Here is a 21,640-nt window from a genome sequence, read left to right as displayed (position 1 = left end):
GGACTCACCCTGTCAGTACCCTCCACTTGCTGCAACTCCAACCGATTTGATCCTCCTTCCTGTAAACTTGGACTGCTCAACACCTCTCCTATTTGGTGTAGTTCCTTTTGTCGCATTCATATCTCATGCAAATTTTTCTCTCACCATTCATAAACTATATGCACCCTCTTTTGTACCCTCAAATATCTATCCTCTGCAATTCATCTGCATTCATCATAACAATATCTTCATCTCTTGCAACTAGGTAGCATTGTTCCCCTAAATTCTATCCCTAGTGCTTAAAGTTTTAACCAACCATCGTCTACTCTTGGAATGGTAGTAAATTTTCTGTTACCATCAAAACTTTAATCCAGAAGGGTATTGCCTTCATAAAATTTCCCCACAACCGAAATATGAACACATCTTCACCGTTGGAAAAGGATAAATTATCTTTTGCAACAAAATTAATAATATACCTTTATATAGTTGTTTGTACCTAGAAATCAACAACCCTTTTCAATTTTGTATCTAGCCTATGTAGCTCAGATAAATCATCGGTAGTACAGGTACGAGGATATCTACAATGATTTCCATCTTCCCCTTTTATCTGCAACCATTGCAACCAATTATAAAGTTCTTCAGGAAACTTGCACCAAAATTTTAATAGAGTTTGACCCTAACAACAAAACCATTTTTTGGCCTAAAATTTTAATAGAGTTTGACCCTGGATTCAGACATGGAGTGCCAACAAAAGAGTCCATCATAGTCTAGCATTACACTGACATTTTCACCTCACATAATGCGAAAGAGAGGTGTCTCACCTAGGGAGTGCCAAGACTCAACAAAATAAGGGATCACGGCATGGCATCAAAGAACAATGCAACAAATATTCCATTTCATGTAGCCATATTGGAGCTATCGCATCTACACACATCTAATATTAAGAAAGAAAAAAACCACAACATAAATAGAAATAGCAAAGAGAATTCCAATTTATACTTTAAATTTTTTAAGAGGGGCTAAACATTCCATCACAATTCAAGCACACATGAAATTTACGTAACTCCTTTTCATTAATAACCCAGATCATTACATAATTGCATCATAGCAAGATCTTCATTACAAGCTCTAACATCAATCCTTATTGGATCAACTTACATAGTATAATTTGAGAAAGAGGGATATCGTGAACTGTGAGGAGTTCCTCGAATGACATAGCAGAAAAATTTTGGCCTAGACTCTCGAGCTTATTCTTTTTTTCTTTGTTATCTTCTTGTCAGCTTTTATAGACTCTCTTCCCCTGCTTCCACTTGCTTGATTTGGTCCTTATCGCCTTGGATTCCTTTGAGATCCTGCATGCATATTCTTCTTTGACATCCTCTACAAACTTCGTTGTGACTAACCTCTTGCGCACTTGTCATTCTTTGGCAGTCTTTGTAAAATATGCCGTAACCGCCTTTTTATTTCTTTTGCATGCCTTTTCCCAATCATCCTTGGCATCTAGCTATTTCAGCCATTCATCTCCTTTTCCTCGCAATCTCTTGTGCAACCCTTTTCTGGCCAACAACTTGATCAAAACTTGCCAAATTTTTTTACCCCAAAAATGAAGGTCTGAACAATGGTGTATGATGGTGGAAGAATGTTGTTTCTCAAAAAAATGATGGTAAGGTAGCATTAGGGGTAAGATTATTGATAATTAATAAGGTGTAATAGGTTGGAACCCATGCAAAATTAAAATAGAGCATGGTTGATGAACGAATGGATTTCCTTGTTATATTTGTGTTGGATGATATGAAGACAAGTTTCCCATTGTTTATTATAGATGAACCGAGTGCAATGATCACGAACCAAGGTGTGGTTTATAACTTCAATTTGGTCAATTTTCAGGAATGTAAAGATGTAAAATAGAGCAACTGGTAGCTAAGTTAATTCAATAGATTTTTTTGTAAGTGGCTAGCAAAAAAGGATTCATGGTTAGAGATGATATAGAGTGGGAGGCCAAAACATTTTTAGACTTGTTGAAAAATAATGTAGTAGTTTGGGAAGAATTCATAGTTTTGGTGTAAGGCATAAATATGAAAATTTTGGAAAATTCATAAACAATAACAAAAATTTAGTCAAGTTGTTGGAATGTGGAAGGAAACCCACTAATAAAATACATAGAGATGGGATTCCCAAGGAAAGAAGAGAGGAAGAGGTTGATAGAGGTTGATTTTGCAAGAAATCACTTTAGTGTGGTTGTCATAAACACATTGACAAATAATTTTGTCAATATATTTGTTCATGGATGGTTAAAAAAAGGAACATCGTAAGTGATGGAGAGTTTTGTGAGAGCCAAAATTCCTCCATAGTTTGGTGCATGGGATTTATTGAAGAGTATCAAGAAAACTAATGGATGGGGCACACAAAGTTTTTTTGACTTATAGAGCCATCTATTGTGGAGATAGTTGTAAAAGAAGGTGATTTGGTTAATAGTGGTAATATTTTAGAAATCATGGTTCGTTCAACTAAATAAAACTTGTCACAATCATACAACTATTTCCAATTTTCATAAGGTACACAATGGACATTAAGAATACACAATTCCTTAGCTAATGGGTGACTTGTTACACAAAAATATCGTCACCATGATTATTTGCAGTCAGTATAGGTCGATCATCACTTGTACTGTCCTCCTAAGCAAGTCTCGGACCTCAGCTCTTCAAGTCAAGCTTTGAAAATAAGAGAAATACTTTAAAAATCAATGAAACTCTGGTTCCGCACTTTCTCTCACTGTCACCTGCGGTCCCGCACCTTCTGTTTACAAAAACTGTGGACCTGCCCACTCTGTCCCTAAAGGTGTGGGTGCGGACCCCTGTGAAAGTCAAAAAGGCGCAAGTTTATTCTAAAAAGCTCACTTTGGGTTAATTCTAGATGATTCTAGTAGGAATTTTGACGTGGATTTGTCGCTCTTAGGTGGTTCATGCATCCCAAAAGAGAAGGAGCTAATCCCTTGATGAGAGGAGCTATCCCTTTGAAGGAGGGCTTTATCCCTTTGAAGGAGGACCTAGTAACTTCCCTCCATTGCACTATAAATTCAGGTATTGGGCTAGTTGCTAGGGAAGTTAGAAGCTGAACATTTTTTAGGGTAAATGCTGGTGAAATTAATACTTCCTAGTTGAGCTTGAGAGGAGATATCACATACATTTTTGGCTTCATTGGGAAGAGAGTGAAACATGTCAAAGTAGAGGAGACTTCTTGCTGGACCTTGGGAGGAGCTTGTACAGCGTCAAGGCTCAGGTTGTAAAGTTCTTCTTCTTTTGAATTAATACAATCAAACTCATTTTTCTCAACAAGTATCTCATGTTATTTGTTTCATGAACTCCTTGACTTTCATGTTAAATATGTTTTATGATATTGGATTTTCAGGTGCTATTTAATTTGTTTGCTTGTTTGTGTTTGCAGATTCGCAACAAAGGAGCTCATTTGGATCGAAGGAGCGAAGGCTTCCACAAACTCGCGTTGGACCTAAGGTAGGCCCTAAAACACTTGTTTGCCTTTGTTTATAAAAGTGTATTTAGAAAAAGATAGTGTCTGATTGGTTTGCTTGTCATTAGGTCTTCTTTAGATTCTAGGAAGGTCTATCTTGTCCGCAAGATCGACTTATTCCGTGTGACAAAATGGCGACCATACTAGGGACTTGATTTTTTCCTTATTTTTACTTTGACCTGAGAAACTGTGTTTTTGTTTCTTTTTTTGGCTTGTTGTGTGTGGAATTGGGTAGAGTTTGTAGATCCAACGTTATTTTTCGTTTTTCATAGCTTTGGGAGAGGACTGGACCCTAGCCTTTTAACATGGTGCATACTTATCTGCACTTTTGCTTTTAGCACAGAGCGGGACCGCACCTGTCTTAACTGTGGGCCTGCGGACCCTGTCAAAATTTTGAAAAACCTAAGATTTCCTCTGTTAGTCAGCTTAGTTTTTGTTTAGAAGTTATTATCTACTTCCCAGACCTGCATATAACCTGTCAGAAGCTTTCCTTAGGTTGATTTCATTGGTGTTAGGGTTTTAGGTGAAATTCCTAGGAGTTTTACTTGTTGGGCTTGTTTTTCATTTTGGTCTTGTAGTGGCTTTGAGCTTAGAAGCCGTAGGGACCTCAGATCACCTTGGTGTCTACCAGCCTTCTTATGAGTCTGACCATTTATGAAATCTCCCCTTGTTGAGGAATCCGCTTTGTGTTTTCTCTTTAAAAAACTTCGAAAAGCTTGTGTTTAAAAGTTTGGATTTTCATTTTTAAAAAGAAAACAAAATTGGTTGTTTTTGACTGATTTGTGATTCTGCATAAATTGGTCCTTAGCTTACATCTAGCTAAGTAAAACATCCTTAAAAAATACATCTTGTAGGCTTTGACTTCAAATAGGTTTTTATAATTTATAGATCTCAAAGTTAGTCATTTGCATAGTTTTGAGTGTTTTATAAAAAATAAAAAAAATCTCTTTTGGAAAAAGTTTGTTTTTTGTAGTGGTTGAGTGCTTTGAAACAAAAAAGGGAAATTTTTGTGAAATAACTAGTTGTCTCGTTTTGAGTGCATTGGAAAGGACAAAAGCTCTTCTTTTAATTTGTTTGATTAAGAAAGGTTTGTGTTTACAAAGTATTTGCATTCTCAAACTCTTTCTTAGTTAGAAGTTCATCAAAGAGAAAAGATTGTTTAAATCATCTTAGGTGCATTTTTAGTGATTTTGAGTCGAGTCTTCATACCACGAGTTTCATCTCCGCACCTTTTGATTTAAACAAAAACCAATAAAAAATAATGCTTAAAGTAAAATTCATCTAGCAACATTTTTATTTCTAGGGCTATGATACACCAACTTAGCTTAGGCTAGTGTCTTGGAGTAGGTGAGTAATTAACTCTCCAAGACAGTAAAAACAAACAAGTAGTTGTATCTTGTGGTAGGGAAGAAATCCAATTGTTGCATTTATGCTCTGGGAAAGCTCCTCTTAAAGGAGAAGAACGAGATCGTGTTCGAACCAGTGTGGGAATCAATCCTTCCTCATTGGGAACGACACCAGATATTCATGTATTAAAAATGGTAAACCTCGGATTAACTATTGTCGAGGAGCTTGGGGTCACTTGTTGGTAAACCTTGGATTATGTCAAGGAGCCTTCAAGGGGATTGAGCTTGCTACTCTGCCCTTGCGTGCGTATCGGATCGTAGACTGTTCCCCCAGGTATATTTGTTTCAGTTGGTAACCTTAGTGGCCATATTCTTTAGGATTCTTCCTGAGGTGACAGTGGTGGGAAGATCCCACTGTACCTGGAGCAGACGTCGGCTAGACTCACTTGGATTTTCTGGGGGGTTCTCTTCACTCGAGACGGTTAAGTGGAGGAACTTGTGCCAGTCTATTCATTAAGCAGGTTACCGGGGTAACTGTTCCAACCGCCATTTCTGTATTGAACTTTGCGACGTTGGATTTCATCACCAACTAGTGTTTTCAGTATGGAAAGTTACTGTCTGTGTGTGTTTGATCTCCTAGATTCTTTAGGCGTGTGATTCAAATTTGTTTGGTTCTTTAGAGGCTTTAGGTAGTTTTCATTGAGATTTTACTTTGTTTGCGTGTGAAGTAGTTAAAAAATTTTAACCGTGGCTGAATTATCGAGGAAGTCCCATAGACTTCGGGGCCAACCTCTTGAGTTTTCACCGAGCCAGCTTGAAGGCTTGAAAGTCCTCGTAACTCCTAAAGACAGTAGAGTTGGGTCACCTGAAGAAGGAGAGTCTTCTTTGGTGGTACATCCTGATTTTCAAGCGTTAGTAGCAGATTATAATCCGCAGTCAGTGTCTGTTTCCGAAGTTACTGGTAGCTTTTCATCTACTAGTGATATAGGTGAGGAACCTGAAATATCTGAACTTGAAAGTGAATTTGCTGCTACTTCGACATCGGGGTTTGCTTCTCTAGCTTCTAGTGGTCCCGGTTCACCTAGGGTAGAAAGAGTAATCACCCAAGATCTTCCTTCTGGACTTATAGCTATTGAAGAACTTGCTACTCCGGAAGAAGAAGTAGGCATCCCTATCCCTGAAAATCAACTTGTTATTGAGCTAAGGGAGCGTGAATCAATTTTTTACATTCCACCTAGGAGCAGTACTTGGTATCTTTCTTTGACTAATTTCTTAGAAAACCCAGGGTTAAGTTTTTCACCACCTCGTGTTCCTTATCACCCAACACTTAGAGGTTATTATCCTCCGTTAAATATGTCAAGACAGTCGTCCATGTTTACTCAATCACCCAAATCCTTTTTGTACGGCGGTCCTTTTGTTCCCTCTGGGTATCAGTCACTTTTTGGTACTTTTTCGGGGGCATCTCCTCAACCCACTGAGCAAGGGTTATTAACTGGAAGCAATGGTACTAAGCCGTTGAGCGTAGAAGATATTCTCTTGATGTTAGGTTCTATTCCCAATCCTCAACCTCAAGGTGGCCAGTTACCACCTGGGGGGCAGCCTCAATTATCACCTGAGGGGCAGCCTCAATTATCACCTGGGGGGCAACCTCAAGGTACCCAATTTGCATCTGGGGGGCAACCTCAAGGACAGTACATACCTACGAGATAGTACGTTCCTCAAGGTCAACCCCAGACTCAATATGTACCCCAAGGTCATCCCCAGTATCAATTTATACCTCAAGGTCAACCCCAGTATTAGTACGTGCCTCAAGGGTATCAACCCCAAGGTCAGTACTCGAACCAAGGTTTCCAACCACCCTCCGGTCAAACGTATGTTCAAGGAACAGGAAATGTACCTTTGAATTATCAATCCTACCCTCAACCCGGTTATGGTCCTCAATATTCTGAACTTGTTATGGGTCCGTACCCCGGAATGAATATAGTGTGGGATCCATCGCAAACTCAATAGGTGTTGCAGCCAAATGTACAGTTGTCATCTCAAACTGGACAACCCTTAGTTTCTGGTACACCCCAGCAACCATTCCAGTCTAACATTCAAACTTCTATACCTTCGGTAGTTTCTTAGCTTGGGCCTAGTACGCCTCGTACTCCGCCTCAAATGACTACTACAACTGTCGCAACATCTGTTCAATCTACCCCACCTACTTTCGGAGTATCGACAACTCCGGTTTCTACTGTTCCTGTATCTACTCCTCAGACATCTTTACCACCGTCTGGATCTACGATTCAAACTTCAATTCAGATGCCTGTAGGACAACCTGGTTCAAGTACGGTTGTCACAAGTCAACCACAATTTACTTATCAACCATACCAGGGACAGTACCAATTCGGTCCTGCTGTGCAGCAACTAGTCTATCAGTATCAACCGTACCCTGGGTACACTTATCAACAACCTCAACAATCCCAGTACGGTCCGGTTAATCCTGGTTTTCTGGGAGGATACAATATCCCAAATGCAATTCCTATTCCTAGTTATCCCGGATATCCTCCTCCTGGGGCTGGTCTCATGACCCAGAGTTTTAGGGACCCTAATCGTCAGTTACCGTTTATCGCAACTTTGGACTTGCCTGACTTGTCGCGCCTAACGAACGATCCCATTAATTATCTTCCATTTTGGCTGCCAATGCCGAATAAGTTTCCTAGTGATATTCCTAAGTTCGAAGGCAAATCAGGAGAGGACCCATCGAACCATGTGATGACTTATCACCTCTGGTGTCTCAGATGATTCAATCCGTCTAAGACTTTTCCAGCGCACTCTAATTGGTCTTGCGGCCAAGTGGTACATTGAGTTACCGTGAGGCACTTTTTATAATTTTAGTCAGTTAGCTACCTCGTTTTTAACTCATTTTCAGTTGCCAGTCCGATATGACAATGGCACGGAATTTTTAACTTCGTTAAAACAATCGACGTCCACTTACATTTCAGATCATATTCATGAGTGGAGACGTCGACGGCGTTTAGTGAAGGTTTTTATTCCGGATCAGATCTTGGCTGAGTGGTTTTTAAAATCTTTGTTGGCAAAGATCAATGAAGATGTACCTAAAACCGGAGTTGTTACTGAGGAGCAAGTAATTGCTCAAGCACAGTACCTTGACTTGGTCTATACTCAGTCAGGTACATTACACGAGAAAATCCCCGATCTTCCCAAGAAAAATCAAATCATTGCAGCTCCTTCGGGATCTCATGCCGCCGATGGTATGATTGGTACGATTAACACTAAAAGTAAGAAGAAGTCTTCCAAGAATTCTTCTCCTATCATAACCTTTCCTGATTCCCCGACAGGAGATTCTTCTGCAGATATTTCCACCAATATTCTTGTTGTAGAGTCATCTACAGCCAAATCAAAATCTGGTGGGAAGAAGAAAGGAAAGAAGAAGAATAAAACAGACAAAAATTCAAAGGAGAAACCTGAAAAATCGGAATCCAATGATGAAAAACGCAAACCTCGTTATCCTTGTCTCATTTGTGATGATGAACATTTTACAAGAGACTGCCCTCATTGTGCAGAGTTTGCGAAGATTGTCAAAGGTTCCCAAACGCCTGCTGTTTTGAAGGATCCTTTTCCAGCTCAAGACAGTAAGATGATAGGTTCTTCCTCGAGTGCCAATGAAGAACCCATACTGATGATGTCCCATGTTAGGATTGCGACTCGATCGCAAGATTATGGTAGTAAAAGTCCTGTTGATGGTAAAGAAGAAGAATCTTCTCATTCTAATCCATCAACCTCAGCTCCCGGTTCCGATCCACTACAGATCGAGAAACCTAATCCAGACTTGGTAATCAAACCGCCCGCCAAGGGTATACTTTGAAAGTCAGCTTTTAATCCACATGCGAGAGCGGCTCAGAACTATAACATTGTTGAGGATTTAGCTGTTTCACCCTCAGCAATGTCGGATTTGGAGGTGCTGCAATCATGTCCAGCACAGCGTAAATTACTTTTGTCAGCTATAGGAGCTATTGACATTCAGGACTCGAACCTAATGATTTTCGATCTAGAAAATAGTACACCGCGTTTGCCTCATCAAACGGCTTTCCAGATCCCAGTGATAGTCAAAAACAGGCCTATTCATCAGACTGTGATTGATGAGGGAGCCTCAACGTGTATTATGTCAACACAGTGTTGGAGATCGCTTGGTTCTCCTTCGATAAATCAATCCCCGAAGATTCTAAAGGCCTTTGATGGTCGTGGGTTTCATCCTTTTGGCATTCTACCGGATTTGCCTATAGGGGTTGAAGGAAAAACTGTTAATCTAGATGTGGAGGTGGTTGATGCCCCTCTAGATTACAACCTTCTCTTGGGTCGAAGTTGGTCTTACGCTATGACAGCGGTCGTTTCATCGGTGTTTCAGGTTATAAAGTTTCCTCATAATGGAAAGATCGTAACAATAGACCAGCTGGCTTACTTTTCATCCGACCCAGCCTCTTCTGAAAGTATTCAGCATGTTGGTAAAACGACTATCCCGTATAAGGATGTTGGAGTAGGACTAGTTAAAGATGCCGGTTTACTAGGAACTTTTCCTTCTCCTCCGATCAACGCATCGTCTTCATTTGCGACCATTCATATGATTACATCAGACACCATTGTTTATGATGATCCTTGGATCATTCCTTCTGAATCTGAGATAGACTCATTTGGTGATTTCATGCCTTTGAGTCCATATGAAATTGCATATGAGGCTGTGCAATCATTTACCGACCCATCTTCAACCGAAATTGACTTAATGAATGTGGTCCGTGAAGAATCACTTTTCACATCAAGCTCGGATTTAATCACGTTTTTTGAACTTGTTCACTCTGATGAGCAAATTCGTGAAATCCTATGTGTAGATGATTTACCATGGGAAGATCTCCATCATAGATCTTCATTTTTACCCGAGAACAATCGTTTTGAAAATGATTTTTCATCAATATTTACGACTGAATATGTCAAGGAACCTTAGAATCCAATGAAACATCCTGATTCAGAGTTAAATTTGGGAAACATTTCTCGAACTATTCCTATTGACATTTCGGTTAAGCCTGGAATTGTTGAGAACATTCATATAGGTGCCTCGTGTATAGATGACGAAATTCAAATATATAAGGCCTTATTTCAAGAATTTCGTGACGTGTTTGCCTGGTCCTATGAGGAAATTCCAGGAATTGATCCCGCGATTGTTGTTCATGAGATCAAGGCTTACCCGGACGCTAAACCCGTCTGGCAACATTTGCGTCAGATTCACCCAAGAAAAGCTGCTGCAATTAAAGCTGAAGTTGAAAAATTACTCAAAGCAGGTTTCATTTATCCGATCCTGTTAACGGATTGGGTATCGAATATTGTTCCGGTTAACAAAAAGCAAGGAACAATAAGAATATGCATCGATTATAGGGACATTAATCGAGCCTGTCCAAAGGACAATTACCCAAATCCTTATATCGATCAAATAATTGATGATTGTGCCGGCAGTGAAATATTCTCCTTCATGGATGGTTTTTCCGAATACAATCAAATCAATATTCTACCTGCCGATCAACCAAAAATGACTTTCATTTGTCCATGGGGGACATTTTCTTATTGCAAGTTACCTTTGTGGCTCAAGAATGCCAGAGAAACTTTTCAAAGGGCCATGTCTTATGCGTTTCATGACATCAAGCACATTGTGCAACCCTATCTCGATGATTTTCCTGCTCATTCATTACATTGAGCTGATCACCTTGTCCATTTACAAGCAATCTTTATGAGGTGTAGGCATTATTGGATTCATTTGAACCCACACAAATGTGTCTTCTGTATAGAAACGGGTCGATTGTTGGGGTTTGTAGTTTCGAAAGCCGGCATTCGCGTTGATCCCTCGAAGGTCGAAGCTATTGTCAAATTGCCTCCTCCTTCAAGTCTTCGCCAACTCCAAAGTTTGCAAGGGAAAGCAAACTTTTTACAACGATTCATTCCTAACTACGCCGAGGTTACAAAGGGTTTTACCCGGTTGTTGAAACAGAATACTCCATTCTATTGGGATGAGATAGCTCAGAAATCTTTTGATGCACTCAAACACGCGTTGACCCATGCACCGTTATTGCATCCTCCCAACTACAACCAAGATTACTTCTTGTATCTCGCCGCCTCTCATTCCACCATTGGAATGGTCTTAGTTCAGGAAGATGAATTCGGAATTGAGCATGTGATATATTACCTTAGTCGAAATTTAAATCCAACTGAGCTAAAATACTCACATGTGGAGAAATTGGCATTGGCAGCTGTTCAAGCTGTCCAACGTTTTTGTCACTACATTTTACTACGTAAAACTACAGTGATTTCGGATTGCAACCCTATGATCTACATTTTGACCAACCAATTGCTAGGGGGAAAGTACTCTAAATGGATTTTCATCCTGCAGGAATTCAACTTGGAATTTGAAAAATCTAAGTCTAAGAAATCTTTAGTTTTTGCGGAATTAATGTGTGATTTCCTGCGTGCTGACACGGAAACTGTGGTGGAGGAGCCTATTGCGGACGAATCCTTGTTTCTAATCAGCACTTTAGATCCGTGGTATGGGGATATCATCGTTTATCTCCAGACCCAATCCTTTCGGCCATAAATTTCAAGGTCAGAATGTCGGAAAATTTGATTCCAGTCCCAACAATACAGGATTATTGGAGATACTCTTTATCGCCGTGGGGCGGACTCTGTTTTTTGACATTGCTTAACTCACGAAGAAGCTGAAAGGGTTCTAAATGACTGTCACTCTGGAGCGTGTGGCGGTCATATGTCTGGGTATGCCACAGCCCAAAAGATATTGCGCGCTGGCTACTTCTGGCCGTCTTTGTTTAAAGATTGTATTACCGCGGTATGAAAATGCCACAACTACCAAATTTTTGATCGAAAGATGCGCGCTCCACCTGCTCCTCTCCACCCTATAATTGCCGTTGGTCCTTTTGCCAAATGGGGTATCGATTTTATTACATGTAACCCTCTCTCGGTCGGGGGGCATGCGTATATCATCCTTGCGGTAGATTATTTTACCAAGTGGGCCGAGGCGATGCCTACATTTGAGGTAGACGACAAGACAACTGCAATTTTCATGTTCAATCACATAATTGATAGGTTTGGTGTCCCACAAGCGATAATCACTGATCATGGGCGTCATTTTCGAAATGTTATGATGACCGAACTTACAGGCCAGCTTGGTTTGTGTCACAATAGTTCAACCCCTTATTATCCACAAGCTAATGGTCTGGTTGAATCCATCAACAAAGTTTTAGTCATCATGATCCGACAAATCATTGGGATTCATTGGTCGAATTGGCATAACATGCTATTTTTAGCGCTTTGGGCATATCGTACCTCAGTAAAAACGTCAACAGGGTTCACTCCTTTCCAACTAGTCTATGGTCTGGAAGCTGTGTTACCCATTGAATGCGAAATCCCATCACTGCAAATGGCCATCAAGTTACTTCCAGCCACTTCTGAAGAGGAAAATCGTTTGTTATACTTGGCGCAATTAGATGAGAATTGACGTGATGCTACATTGGTGATCGAAGCTCACGCAAAACGTATGAAAGCTCAGTATGATCGAAATGTGACCCCTCGAAATTTTTCGGAAGGAGATCTAGTCTTAGTTTACGATCAAGCTAATGATAAATTAGGCGCTGGAAAATTCGTTCCTATGTGGCATGGTCCCTATGTTGTCAAGCGAAAGCTAGCAAAAGGGGCCTATGAATTGGTAGACTTTGACGGGGACTCTTTGGGTAAACCCAAAAATGGTCTTTACCTGAAGAGGTATTATGCTTAAAGAATGGGTATGGAGATCTTTAGTTAGGATAGCTTTTCTTTCTAGCTGGTGTGTTTTAGTTTAAACAGTGTGCTTAGCTTAGAGAGTGTTTTTTCATCATTATTCCTGCTTATCTTGGTTTTACTCTTGATATTGCAGATGTCGATGCCTCTCCAAACATACATTGGTTTCACTGATGGTGCTTGTCATAATACACGGAACATTTCTTCCGCAGCTTGGGTTATCTTATCGCCCTCTGACTAGTTAGTATCTATGCATGGGGTAAGCCTCGGTAAACAACAAAACATTGCCGAGTATAGTGAGTGATAGTGCAGTTAGTTATTATCTGAATCTATTTCATTTGGGATTCGGAGTTTGATAGTGAGGTTAGATTCTGAACTCGTTGTATTACAGCTTAATAGAGTGTATGCCATTAGAAATACAGTGTTATTAAGATTATTTTTGAGAGTGCGTCTCTTGGAACGTGAATTTGATTATATTGAATATCAGCATATTCCAAGATATTTAAATACATTAGCAGATGCAATTGCTTCTCGAATGTTAAATAGACATTTGCAATAACCATACATATAAATTTAAAACCATTCCATAACATGATTTACAAGATAAGCCGGTAATAGTGATATATATATATATATATATATATATATATATATATATATATATATATATAGGAGTGTGTCAAAAAAATACATCGTCCTTGATCATAGGTTGAAAAACACCTTATGATCGGCAAAAATGATAAGTACAAAAAGCAAAAATGTCATATGTGCCCACAATAGGCGATCATCCTATCACTGGTGATGATCTCGATAAGAAACCACTGCACGGGCCACCTTGCAAAGGAACCTCCTAAAAGGTCCTGGGACCATAATCACATAGCGTTGAAGTTGACGAGGAATGTCATCTATAGTGGTCTCCGGAATATGTCCTATCAAGCGCTCGAGATGACCCTCCAACTCGGCCAAAACCTCTGCTGATTCGTCCTATGGGGCTGGCGTGGCTGCAACTGGTTGTTTCCTCTCGTAAGGCCGGAGAGTGGCTGGTCGCTGTGGACCCACATCTGCATTTGAAACTTTTGCTATCAGTTTTAGGACGATGAAAAATGATAAAAGAATTAAAATAAGAAAAATGTTGAAAATAATTTTACCTGAGTCATCCCACTGCTCTCCTGGTGGAAGAGCCATGTTTGGGTCACCATGAAAATCTACCCCAGTGTAAGGGAAGTCCTGAATAGAAAAGACCTGGTTTTCCAACCATTGGAAATAATCAGGTTTGAATCGAGCAACCTCTGTCCTCTCGTCCGGGTGACGGGCCATAACTGCGACCCATCGCATCAGTTTGGGCTCTCGAGGAAGCCCAACTCCAACAGTAAGGTGCTGCGGGATCAACATAGGAACCCTCTCCAGACAAAAACTTACAACCAAACAATAACCAAAGGTCTTTAGTTGTCCGTTCTTGGCCCTGATCAGTTGGCCTTTCACATTGGCCAACACAACATCGCACCAGTTGAAGATGGTGCCTCGAAAGCAATCAACTACCATACACATCTGGGATCCGGTGGCAATATGTAATGCGGCACTCCCGCAAAGTCTAGTGACAGTAAACGCGATCACCATGAGTTCAAGACGGGATATGGTTTTTATGTCTATCCCTTTGTCTCTAGCCTGGCTGTTTCAGAACTCTAGCCGGAGGCTATCGACAGACTGGCTACTTGGCCTAGCCCCGAATAGAGTCAAGTCTTCGCCTCTCTTAGGCAAATCAGTCAAGAAATATATGTTCGCTAGCTCGATTTCGAGCTGGTGGCCACCAATGAAGAAGCACTGGTCCTGTATGCTCCATCTGTCAACCAGCCACTGTAAGAAATCCACCTGAGCCCTCATGCCAGGAATGGCCCAGAATTTGTACAGGCCGCATGCCTTCAAAGCATCAAGCGAAGGTTGATGATTCCATGCGGCAGCATCCACGTCCTCATGCTCTCATTCACGCCAATCTAGCATGATGTACTCTCTGCATCAAGTAAAAAGATAAATTAGAATGCTAGAAATTATTTTGTTTGGGCCAATTTTGAGAAATTTTGGGTTAAAAACCCTTGCGGCGAGGACCGCACCCTCCGGGTTAGACACAGTGCGTGGGACCGCACCTTGTCTACATGGAAGGTGCGAACCCCTGACTTTTTCCCAATGGAAAAAAAGTCAAGGTCCGCGGGTCAGCAGTGGTACACTTGCAGGCCCCCGCGCGGGGGTTTTAAGCCTAAAAACCCTCCAAAAATAAAATGAAAGCCTAAAACAAGAAATGAAATGGTTAAAAATGAAGAGTAGGATGATGTGGATTACCTGGAGAAGACGGCGTTCGATTCTGACGGTTGGATTTTCTGCAATCTTCATGGGAAGTTTTCTGAACAAAAGCACTATTTTCTCACCCAAAACTCAAACGGTAAAAATGAATTGACAAAGGCCCTTTTTATAAGTTTTTTGAGTAAATAAATTGCAAATTTGTTTATGTTTCACTTTGGAAAGGTATTTTTGCAACATTTTTATCCATTTCAAACAGGTATGAGTAATGTTTGCGTTTTTGTTCAGGATAATGGATTATTCAGGCGAAATCTATCATTTTCGACGAAAAAAACATTTAGAGTCACCTTTAAGCTCTTTTCTGACTCCTAAAACATGAAAAGATTGCTGAGTTTTTCCTTTAAACTCGTTAAAACGGAATTAAAAGACGGTCAACTTACAACTCTTTTCTGACTGTAATAACATGAAAAGATTGCCGGATTTTTGTCGTTTGAAATTCGATATTGGTTATAAAATGACGTGTCGTTGATCGCTTTTTTACTTTTTTGGATCAAGGGCACTAATTACGAAAAGTACTCCTTGGTCGTAAAAGATCAAGCGGTTCTCTCAAGTATTATTTTATACTTTTTCGGGCTTGGGAGACACAAATTTACGAAAAAGGTCAACCCTGGAGTTTTCTTAAGTTTTCTCAAACTCTCTAAAATTGAAAAACGCCGAGTTTCTCCTATATTGGACTCGTTAAAATTTCACAGTAAAGGACCTGTTCAATTACAAACAGGAACGAACCACTCATTCTTAGGGTTCGAATTTAAACTAAGTTGGACTCATCCGAAGGGTGAGCTTATAATCAAGAAAATGTTATCCTCCTCAAGCTTGTCAAAAATAAAGAGATACTTGCCAGAAATGGTGGGGGAAAAGAGAGAAAATGAGCCTGTTTGTCATACTTTGTAACCAATCTTGAACACGACACTTTTATTCACCTGGGTTGGGAAATCCTTTGCCTAACAGTTGATCAAACCACATTGAAAGTCTTCAGCCAGTTTCTGGGTATTAAATTTGGGTCAATTGTCACCAAGCCATCTGTCGTGTCGTTATGTGTTCAAGAGGTCACTCCCAATAAGCCATTCATCTGCAAAATGTCTGTCATCCATCTTGACCATCCCTGAGTCAGTCCTTGCAACTAAATTTCTTCAACTTGATCTATGATTTCGTGTTGTGGGCTTCCCTACGATGGATCGCTTTCTATCGACTTCAACTCATTATCTAGAAAGATGATCTAGAAATCATCAGTACCTTGGGATCTGCATGCCTCAATGGCAGGTTCCTCGCCTTTGACGATAGGTTGCATCATAGACCTTCGATCAAAGGATTTCGTGACATGTTCGACATCAACACATTTATTCACATCTCATGGATTGTACTGGGTACTTTGAGAGCCATTGACATCACTGGTGGTTTCTCTCACACTTGTTAACAGTTTACATCATTGAATGGTAATCAAGTGGTTTCTACCATGTTCGACATCAACACATTCATTCGCATGGATAGAATCGTACTGTTTCGGGAAGCAGAAATGAAGACCCTGGATCTAGTTTCCACAATCCAGGCTGCGAGGAATTTTGTATTCATTATATAATAGACTATTCATAAACAGATGGTTGCGTCCATACTTTGTCCACATGAGTCTATACTTGTGATGTTTTACAAGATCATTCCTGTATCAGAGCAGTAGTTAGTTTTTAAGTCAGTTTTGATCTGAGTATGGGAATGCCTACCTCAGCGATGATATGATCTCATCTATATATCTTGCATTGAATGTTTTTACAGGTTCCAACCGGGCTCTCCACAAGATGATCCTCGAAATGATAAAGTACTTCACTCTTCCTAAATGATAAATGAAATCCTCATCTACTACAAAATTCGCACTTTAGGGGCAATCTGTTACACAAAAATATCGTCACCATGATTATTTGCAGTCAGTATAGGTCTATCATCACTTGTACTGTCCTCCTAAGCAAGTCTCAGACCTCAGCTCTTCAAGTCAAGCTTTGAAAATAAGAGAAAGACTTTAAAAGTCATTGAAACTTTGGTTCTGCACTTTCTCTCACTATCACCTGCAGTCCCGCACCTTCTGTTTACAAAAACTGCGGACTTGCCTGCTCTGTCCCTAAAGGTGTGGGTGCGGACCCCTGTGAAAGTCAAAAAGGTGCAAGTTTATTCTAAAAAACTCACTTTGAGTTAATTCTAGATGATTCTAGAAGGAATTTTGACGTGGATTTGCTGCTCTTAGGTGGTTCATGCATCCCAAAAAGAGAAGGAGCTAATCCCTTGATGAGAGGAGCTATCCCTTTGAAGGAGGGCTTTATCCCTTTGAAGGAGGACCTAGTAACTTCCCTCCATTGCACTATAAATTCAGGCATTGGGCTGGTTGCTAGGGAAGTTAGAAGCTGAACATTTTTTAGGGTAAATGCTGGTGAAATTAATACTTCCTAGTTGAGCTTGAGAGGAGAGATCACATACCTTTTTGGCTTCATTGGGAAGAGAGTGAAACTTGTCAAAGTAGAGGAGACTTCTTGCTGGACCCTGGGAGGAGCTTGTACAGCGTCAAGGCTCAGGTTGTAAAGTTCTTATTCTTTTGAATTAATACAATCAAACTCATTTCTCTCAACAAGTATCTCATGTTATTTGTTTCATGAACTCCTTGACTTTCATGTTAAATATGTTTTATGATATTGGCTTTTCAGGTGCTATTTAATTTGTTTGCTTGTTTGTGTTTGTAGATTCGCGACAAATGAGCTCATTTGGATCGAAGGAGCGAAGGCTTCCACAAACTCGTGTTGGACCTAAGGTAGGCCCTAAAACACTTGTTTGCCTTTGTTTATAAAAGTGTATTTAGAGAAAGATAGTGTCTGATTGGTTTTCTTGTCATTAGGTCTTCTTTAGATTCTAGGAAGGTCTATCTTGTCCACAAGATCGACTTATTCCGTGTGACATGACTGAGGAAGATTTCCATTTTATTGGTATTACCTCTCTTGTAATCAATAAGGAAATAAAATTGATAGATATATGAATCCCATTTGATATGGTAATATTCCTATTTGACCAAGCATTTTGATCGGTAAATTGTCATGGATATTTTGTTATATAGTTCATCCCAATATATCTACTAAAATATATTTGAAAAATTTAAATCAACACTATGAGGATTATTTTTTCGTTAGATTTATGGATTCATTAATTACTATGTTATGCTTATAGATGAAACATATAAAATATGGAAAATCAAGAATAGTGAAATAAAAATCACAAACTACAACGAACACAAGAGGGAAACCCTTATGGGAGAAAACCCAGTTGGAAGGAGAGGTTTCTTTATTCTCTCTTTATCTCAATGGAAATGGATGCAAGTACAAACTAGAGAGACTTGTGGCTTGTGTGATGATATAGTAAACAAAACCTATATTTTTTTAACTTTCTCTATCCACTCTCTACTAACTTGCTTATTTATGGAACAAAATGTACTTTAATAGAATGGAACCCCTTCTCCTAGTGTCTTAGTTATAGCATAGTTTGATAGCCTACTAGTGGTTATGTTTGAATTCTTCAAATATTAACTAGCATTACAATATTAATAATTATAGAGTATTTTTCATCATGATCATGTGGCTAGCCACTTTTCCATGAATAATGGGGGTTTGCATGGCATTCTCTCAAATCATGGTGGTCAAAACATGAAGGTTCACTTCTGGGAGGCATAACTTCTACATACAAACTCCATTTGAGGTCTTTCTTATGTCATTATAAATGCATCTGAGTTTAAAATACATTGGGGGTGCAATGCTTAAGAGGAATTTTTTTGCCACCAAAAAAGACATTTAATGCCTCAAAATGCTTATGGAATGTTTTAGACCCCAATTCACAAAGTTGGGACTCACCAATAAAAATGGTCCTGTGAGTTGATCCTTAATTCACGTTTTCCACTTTAAAAGCATCAACATGGATACAAAATAATATAATGATGCAATTCAGATAAAATTTAAAAAAATGAGAGTATGTTGATCAATGCATAGGATGGTATCCTTACCAAGAATTTAGTTCCTCCATAGTTTCAATTCTTTGACTAGCATATAGATTCACTCATTTTCATAAGTGTTGTAGATTCAAGTTATTTTCTTTAATGATGTTTCGAGAATTGCATGAAATAGCATGTAAAAACCATATATGCAAACACTTAAAGAAGAAGTGACATAAAGGAGACCATAAATACAATGCAACTAATGATTGATAACAAATTTCATTCAATGTGGAATATGTCTCTAGGCCCTATTTCACTATGGGGAGGCCTCTTCATTCATCTTAGAAAAAATGAAAATGAGTACATGGAAAGATTCATCTTATACCTCCAAGCCTAAGGATGACCTGAAAATGAGTTGCCTAGATCCAGAAACGAATTGCACCAGGGAAATCCTTGCAAAATTCTGAGTAAAATGTGTATAAACTTAGCTATATTCCGCCATTGTCAAATGTGCACCCTTAAGAATCTTCAAGATTCTGCAATTGATTATGTATGGGAATATTCTAGAGAATATTCCATATGAATATTCTTTCTCAAAATGTGCTCCCATGCCTAGTTCCCTCACTTCGGGTTCTAATGGATCTTGTGCAATTCCACCTGATCTCCTATGTTGTTCGATCACAAATCGCTAATTGTTTGAATGAAAAACGGTGAGTTTGTAAATGTTGGTGTCAGTGGACATATCAAAGTCCACTCTGTTGGAATCCCGACTTACCGCATTGAATATATACCATTGGTGTTGGTGTAGGTTTTAACCTTGTGTGGAAATTACCTATAAACAAATTCTTAAAAAATAGAAATATACAATGGCAAGAAGCACAAAAGAAATACATAGAGATTTCCCCTGGATCCCAAAATTCAGACTACCAGATTGATTTTTCATTATATTCATTCCAATGTCAGAACACACATATATATATATATATATATACATGTCGAAGCATTCATAAACCCCAATCCATTAACCCTGGATTAGAACATAACCATAGTTCCCTTGACTAGATATACAAGATACCATGGGTAGAAAACCATCATGCCCAAAACCATGTGAAAAACCCATGGACAAAAACATAGGTAGGTCTGCCCACCTAATGTAGGGTCCAAAAAAAAAATTGGGGCTACTACCCCCTGTGACCCCCCCGCTATGCCCGACGCAACAAAGGGAGTTGTAGTCGTGGAAAGAATATAATACACAACCAATGTTCTCCCACTTGTTGATTTCTTTTTCCACATAGGAGGTCATAAGAGAGCTTAGTCATTGGTCCAACCCTGTAATGACCATTATTTCTCTACACTAAGAAAACTTTTCAATGCTCACAAACTTTGTCAATGCATCTATAGTATTCTTCAAAGTGTCCACCTTAACCAACAACACCTTTTTGTCCTCAACCATATCCCTCACAAAGTGACACTAAACATCAATGTGCTCTGTCTTTGAATGATAAGCAGCGTTCTTTGCCATGAAAATTGCAATTTTCCTGTCACAGTCTATCCTTATAGCTCACTGTACTAACTCCATACTTGAACACAATCTCTACAACTAAACTGCTTCCTTGCTTGCATGAGTGGTTGTTATAGCACCATTTACCACTCTTGGTAGATCTGATGCTCTGATTATGGCATAGGGCAACCCTTCCTTCCAGACTTGGTCAAAAATCTTAAAAATTAAAAAATTGTTACCTATTGCACCCCATGCTGCATTCGATGGTAACATTAAATCTAGATCTCCTCGGAAATCCATCCCGGCATAGGGGTAGTCATCGACTGCAATGACCTATTGATCCCACCATGCAAAAAACTTGTTGTCAAAAATCATCCTGGGCACATCGCCACCCCCAAGGCATTTCATCAGGTCAACCCACCTACCCATTCATGGATCTCTAGGGCTGTTGATAGTCGATAATACCTTGGGTTGAAGCCCAAGTACTTTCTCAAAGAAGAATGAGCATAATATTGTGCCATATCTAAAATTATTTGTTTGACCCTTCTGAATGGAGGTCAGTTGGTTCTTCATATTGGTTAGTAGAGGTGTGCACCAATCAAACACTGTGGTGAGACATTCCAATTCTAGGCTCAGAGATACTCGTGAGGCCTGATGTAAAGAAGCAGAGCCATTTACCCTGGCAATGGTAAATAGTAAAATCTTCAAGGACACACTCTCTATGTGTTTGATTGGAATCTTACTTCCAATCTTTTTAGGATTACTGGGACAGTACATGTGGACATAGTCTTCTACAGTAAGACTACCCCTCATCCTACCAGTCAAATGCACCACCTCTCCCCTTCGAGAAAGACCAGTAATAAAGTATATATCTTCGATCTTGATCCTTAGGGGCATCTGATTGATCATGAATGCATCATTCTCTGCACTCCAGTAATGAATCAAAATCTCAAGCAATCATGTGTTGGCTTTCATATTTGGCATCTTAAATAATTTTAGCAAGCCACAACCTCTTAAAGAATCCAAAGCATTTTGGTCCTCCATTACTTGATTATCTATAGCACTATGCTCTCTTTCTCGCCAGGTGATGGTCATCTTGGCCAAAAAAATGTTTCAAACCATTACATTTATGTTTTAAATTTTTTT

The sequence above is a fragment of the Pinus tabuliformis genome, chromosome X (assembly GCF_031772625.1).
Source record: "Pinus tabuliformis cultivar Carrire ecotype Pingquan chromosome X, CPIR1, whole genome shotgun sequence".
In the NCBI taxonomy this organism is placed as follows: Eukaryota; Viridiplantae; Streptophyta; class Pinopsida; order Pinales; family Pinaceae; genus Pinus; species Pinus tabuliformis.
This window is presented reverse-complemented; position numbering follows the sequence as displayed.